Source organism: Helianthus annuus, chromosome 9, assembly GCF_002127325.2.
Source record: "Helianthus annuus cultivar XRQ/B chromosome 9, HanXRQr2.0-SUNRISE, whole genome shotgun sequence".
Classification (NCBI taxonomy): domain Eukaryota; kingdom Viridiplantae; phylum Streptophyta; class Magnoliopsida; order Asterales; family Asteraceae; genus Helianthus; species Helianthus annuus.
In genome coordinates, this window is record NC_035441.2 from 45,406,438 (window position 1) to 45,413,626 (window position 7,189).

The window sequence follows — 7,189 nt, forward strand, 5'->3', positions numbered from 1 at the left end:
ATAATGTCCTTAAATGCATATATCTTCATACAATGGTGAAACTCAAATCCTTTACATTCACAGAATCATCTTATAAGCAAGTCAAGATTAAGATCCACATATAACCACAACACCACATTACATCACAGTTGTCAATATTAGACTAACCACATATAATATATATCAAGGGAGTTCGGCCCGATCAAGAGTAATATTAGACTAACCATGCATGAACAGGAGTCGAACCATAATCTATTCCAACACATTGATGCACATAATAATACAACAGTTGAATATATAAACCTATTCTCTTGCATGACATAAGTCGAGGTCGAGGCGTAACCGAGATAACGAAACTCTAAGATGAGACTACGAAGTGGGAGGCACTTACCGGTGGTGATCTTGGGCGGTTGCTCCGGAGTCAACGGACGTCGAACGGAGGTTGCGGACGGCGGTTTGGCGCTATAGTTTAGGTTCACGGCGTAGGGGAAGTTGAACAACCAAAATACAATCTTTTTCCTTATAAAACTCAACAACTTATACGTAATATATGAAGGATAGGGGTTTGAGGCGGTTTAGGAAGTCGGGCCGGTGATAAACGTGGAGGGAAAGAAACGAAGTTGGGCTGCACCTACTCAAGGGTGCTGTTTGGGCCGAAACCAGTTGAACAGCAACATTTCTATTTTTGTTGAACTGGGTATACGTACATGGGGGGGTGGGGAAGTTGGTTTGGGTTTATTTTAATTATGTATTTTATTTTATTATTATTATTACTAGCTTACAACCCCATGTATTACACGGGTTGAGTGACATATTATTATATTAAACATATTAATAACTAATAAAGATTTATAACCAACCAACTAACATATTCACGCTAAGGGTTCGGGCCTCAAAAGTTTCGAGTTATGCAGGTTATGTCATGGTTCAAGCGGTTCGGGTAAGTTCATCACCAAATAGACTTGGTTTCGATTACACATTTGCACACCTTAAACTAAATGAGTATAAATCTAATTTTTTGGAAAATAGATAAGTATATCTATTTATTCGTAAGAGCGAAACGAACGATTTATACCTCGAAATTACGGGTTGTTACATGTTGGCTACCTGTTCGGGGGTTAAGGGAACGGTTTGGTAAGGGTCTTGCCCTTGTTCAGCGTTTAGAGGTCCTGCAAGGGACTGGGTCAAATTTATTAGGACCTCCTTCAATACCCAAAGGTATTGGATGGCGGGGGTCCAAACTCTTTGATCCCCTCATAAGTTAACTACTATTAATACTATAATCCGGCTATTTAGGACTGTATCCCTGCTGACTCAGACTACTTAGTCGAGGGTAACGTCACCTCCAAAAGAGGGGCCTACCATAATTTGCATTAATAACTTAATTAATTATCTTTCAATAATCCGACCCTTTAGGATTGTATCCTTGCTGACTCAAACTACTGGGTTGAGGGTAACGTCGCCTTCAAAAGAGGGGTCTACTACAATAACTAAGATAATCTCTTAAACAAGTGCAAAAGTGCGAATATAATCAAAGGTTATACTAACACACGAGTCGGATCCAAGTGATTCATCTTGTCTATCTGTTTTTATTTTTATTTTATTTTTCAGCATTTAGTTAGTTTTATTTTCTTAGTTTAAAAATCTTTTTCTAACATTTTGATTTGATTAGACGTTGAGGATAAACTGGTACTAAAAGCTCTTGTGTCCTTGGATGACCTCGGTATCTTACCAACACTATACTACGTTCACGATGGGTGCACTTGCCCATATGTGTGTTTAGTGTTAGTAAATATCGTGTTTTATAAATTTAAAACTTGGCTAAAGTGTAAAAAGGGCTTAAAATATATACCTAAAACATATACACACTAGCACGCATCCAGTTTTTGGCACCGTTGCCGGGGACACAAGGATTTTATGAAAGTTAGGAATCAACGACCTAATCATTTTTTTATTTTCTTTTTATTTTTTTAGGATCTTCTTAATTTTTCAGCTTCTGCAGAACTCAGCACGGGCCGTGCCCGCTGAACACGCCCCGTGCCCAATCATTGGAACTGGCAATCTTGTTTTAAGTCAGACAGTAAGCTGAACACGGGGCCGTGCCCACTCAACACGCCCCCGTGCCCAAGATTCAGTTACTGAAAACAAAACCGTAAGATCCCGACGGTTGGTAATTTCTGACACAAAAATGAGTGATGATGATTTTTTTTTACTTTCGGCACTCTTATGGTGCGTGGTGTCAATTATGTGGAGGCAAACATAAAGAATTAGAATGTTACTTTCTAAATTATAAGCTCCACTATATAGACCTGCCGTCTCCCTATAACCTTAAGAGGGGCGAAAGTAAAAATAATCACTATCTCTCCCTCGAATGCGCCCAACCAGATATTCTAGGAGAAATGCTCCTTGACGAGTTATTTCAACTAGAAAATCTAGTTTTAAATTGGTTAAAAGAACTTAGGAAGGATTTCAGTGATCCATCCCAAGACGATGACCAAGAAGAAATGTTGGGGTCGCATGAAAACAACCTCGTTGTTCCCAATCCTACCTTCATACCTAGCAAAGACATGGACGATAGTCGTCCCTGTGCCGATTGTGCCATGAAGGACTCTCCATCGACTTCGTTCGGTGCATACATAGACCTGAGCGATTCGGCATATGCCTTCTTTAACGAGAGCCCGGAAAAGGGTTGGACTTGTCCACCTAAAATAAAAATAGGAATTACCCTCACTGACAACCTCTTGCGTTCTCATCTTAGTCTAGGACAATTAAGGTATCTTAGGCACTTTGGGGTTGTTCCATCCAGTAAGGAACCACCCGATATCAATAAGTTCCTTAGAAAATGGAGAAACTCCATAAGACAGCTTCCAGACACGAGGCCGTGTCCAGGTCAGCACGCCCCCGTGCCCACCTAAAAGATTCTCTGCTGATTTTGTCAGAATACGGACAAAATGTGTCAGGATTTTAACTGCACACGGGGCCGTGTCCAACCAACACGGGCCGTGTCCAGCGCGCTGTCGTTTTTTTTAAATGCAGCCTGATTCCTGCTCATTTTTGACCACTTCAAAAGACAGAGATTCCTGGGATCTTCACTCATACTATCCTAGGTAAGTTCTAAAAGAAGGTTCCAAAGAACCCTCTTGTCTTTTCCACTTTTATTCATTGCCTTCTCTTTCAATTTTTCATAACATCTCCTCCACTAAAGCTTGGAAACTCCATGATTCCAACCTTTGGTGTGAAGTTTGTAAGGTTATTATCCAAGGGATCTTACTCAAAGTAAGTTGTATAACTTTGTTTTAAATTATCTATGCTTAAAACTCGAATAAAAACCATAAAAATAATTTAAAACTTCAAGATTCCTTGATCTCAAAACCTGCAGACAACTGGACACGGGGTCGTGCTCAGTGAGCACGGGGCCGTGTCCAAGGTTCTGTTTCGTGAAAATTGAACTCTCTTCGGTCTATTTCCCAGAAATGGCAAGCAGAACAAGCGGAATGTCTTCAGCAAGAAATAACCGACAGGGGAGGAGATCATCAACGGCGGAAGACTCTCTTGTAAACCATGTTTACGCCCTAAGAGAGGCTATTGATGAAATGACGGGGGTGGAAGAAGCATTGGTCGACCGTATCAACCATCTAATGGTGGGACTGGAGGGATGTCTCCGAGAAGTAAACCTTTTGCACCAGAGGTTAAACCTACTCGCCTCTCCTCCTTTGGTACCTATAATAACCCAAAGGGCATGGAACGTGGTTCCCGAAGTCATTATACCCGCCGAATGGTACGCTATACACCCGGAGCTTCCGCAAGGGATAGTACAAGGAGTCCTGGTGGTTGTTCCCCCTCCTCCGCAAGATGTTGAGGAAAATGAAGCCAACTTCTTCCTTCCAAGGGAGATAGAAGAATGGCTTTAACAACATTTAGGAAACCATCGGCCGAGAGTCCTACTACATCGGGAAACTATTCCCGAAATTTTCTTAACAAAAAGTAGAACTCTTTATGATAACTTTGTGTACCTCCTGACCTAATTAGTTAAGTTTATTTTCTAATTTTTAGGAACGTTATGTAATATCTCTCTATGGTTTTTAATGAAATGATGGTTTTAAGGTTTGGATGATGTTGAAATAAATAAAACACACTCATGGTGGTCAAGGATAACAAGGGAAACGAGAAACATAGCCCCATGCACAAAAACAAGGCCATCTGACAACAATTTCTCCATTACAAGTAAGCTCAGCATGGGCCGTGCCCAGCCAACACGGCCCCGTGCTGAACAACCTGCAGACAAATGCCCAGTTCAGGTAACTGGACACGGGCCGTGTTCACCAAACACGCCCCCATGTCCAGGCTTCTGTTTCTTTTCCTTAATTATTGTTACTGGCACCTGAACACGGGGCCGTGCCCGGTCACCACGGGGCCGTGTCCAGACTGCCAGTAACATAAAAATTTTGCTTTTAACACTATTTTGCACATTCAATCAACCTAAAAATTTATTTTTGGGACACATTGAGGACAATGTGTAATTTAAGTGTGGGGGGGGGGGATGCTATAACCTTGAATTTTGCAAGTTCTAATAATAAGCCTTACACAAAACTCTATTGGAACCGCTAATCACCCCAAATTTAAAAAAAAAAATCATTTTTTTCTACTTGTCTAAGTTTAAGTTGGGAATTCTAAGACTAACAAGGTTATATTTTTATAAGTTTACAACCGATAGCGTCGTGATAAAAAGAACCAACATAAGAAAATTATAAAACGGCATGACAAGCTTAGTTAAAATTCGATTATATATATTTGATCACATAAAAACCCATTCCCACAAAAGTGAGTTTTGAGCCTTTATTGAGCATACAAATATACATCTTTACGCTAAATGCTCATTTTTCGTTTCTTGTGTGAATAGCCGCTTGGTTCTTACGACTCTAGAACTTGCCACGACAATTCATTCCCGGTCCTTACCAACTTAAACCCAAGTAAGTAAATGATGGAGGCATTAGGACTAACCTTTTTTCTTTCAACACCATTATTTTTATTTTTCTTTTCACCTACCCAAAAATTCCCCCTAGTTAGCCCCTTTGAGCCTAAACCTTTTCATTTCTTAACCCAAAACCCTTTTTACCCACCAAAAACCCTTTTTATTTTTACCTTTTATTTTAGTAACAAGCTCGGTCTTCGTGTGACAATATATATATATATATATATATATATATATATATATATATATATATATATATATATATATATATATATATATTACAATGAAGTTAGAAATAAACAAACAAAGCTTCTCAAACAAAAGCTTGTTTGAATAAATACTTCATTGAAATAAAAAGTCACAAAAACAAAATGTTTTACAAAAACCGACGCTTGTTACGCTTTTTGCCCTTTTCTACTAACCACTAACCCAACTACCCACCTTTAGCCCAAGCCTAACCCTTCACCCAAAAAGTCCTCTTGATATTTACAAAGGTATAAAGTTAAAAAGGAGGAGAATTGATTGCTTGGCAAGCTTATGGTAGGAAAAAGTTCCATGCCGCTCTCGAGTGATTCACTAAAAATACACCTTCGGCCGAGTGTGAGTGATTTCTCCCGTGAGGTATGTGAACTTGTATATAAATGGAATTTAGAAAGGCATGTTATGCCTTAATAAATAATTAACCTTATGAAAAGTTTTTAATAAATCATGACGAATAGGATTGTAAATAAATAAAAATAAAACTAAACAATCTTGGAAAATCCCGACACTCTATGACAAGCCCAAAACCTTCTCTTCTACCCATTCCATTTGGGAGTGTAAGCCACATATTAAAGAGTTTTGCTTGAGGACAAGCAAAAATTCAATTGTGGGGATATTTGATGTGTGTAAAATGCAACATATAAATTACATCAAATGAGGCATAAAACTAACCCTTTTTAAGTACTAATGTTGGAAAAAGTGTATTTTTGTCTTCCTTTTGTATTTTCAGGATTAAATGAGCTCAAAGTAACAAAAGAAGCAAAAAGACAGCTAAATCTAACATAAATACAAGAAAGGGAACAAAAGTGGACTGCCCGACCCCTCAACAGCATCCTCCCAAGCAAAATAGAGAAGACAGAAGACTGAACACGCCCCGTGCTCAGCGAGCACGGGGCCGTGCCCAAGAAGCAGCAGAAAAGACAAACCTGTAGAAGCTTCTATTGCTCACCACGGGGCCGTGCCCAGTGCACACGGGGGCGTGCCCAAAGTACTGCAGGCACATTAATTGTAATTGTGAATTACAATTAATGAAGAGAGATAGTGTCAGACGGGCACGGGGCCGTGCCCAGCGGACACGGGGCCGTGTCCAGGCTTCTGTTCAACCTATAAATAGGAGTGCTTGGAGCCATTGCAACTCATCCCTTGGCACACCACCTCTCTCACACTTCATCCACCACCCCCACCATCACAACACCATCATCCACCACCATCATCCATTGTCCATCATAGAGTGTGTGCGTCGTCTCGGGATCCAAGATTGATCGTAAGAGTTCTTGACAATCAAGGCCATGTTTGCCTAAGTCTCTTACATCCCTTGGTGAAGACAAGTGTTTAGTATAATACTTTTTATTTTTAATCTTTTGCACTTTTTAATTGGTTTTGTATTAATGACTTTAATAACTAGTTGCTTATGTTGAAGGTGATTCTTCCTTATCGTTTGTCCGTAGTGTCTTGGCATTATTTTACTGTCTATATAAAATAAAAGATTTTCACCATTCATATCTCCACGGTCTATATGGAGGTATGTTGGCTACCTGGTCGGGGGTTAAGGGAACGGTTTGGTAAGGGTCTTGCCATTGTTCAGCGTTTAGAGGTCCTGCAAGGGACCTGGGTCAAATTTAGTAGGACCTCCTTCAATACCCAAAGGTATTGGATGGCGGGGGTCCAACTCTTTGATCCCCTTATAAGTTAACTACTATTAATACTATAATCCGGCTATTTAGGACTGTATCCCTGCTGACTCAGACTATTTAGTCGAGGGTAACGTCACATCCAAAAGAGGGGCCTACCATAATTTGCATTAATAACTTAATTAATTATCTTTCAATAATCCGACCCTTTAGGATTGTATCCTTGCTGACTCAAACTACTGGGTTGAGGGTAACATCGCCTTCAAAAGAGGGGCCTACTACAATAACTAAGATAATCTCTTAAACAAGTGCAAAAGTGCGAAAATAAACAAAGGTTATACTAACA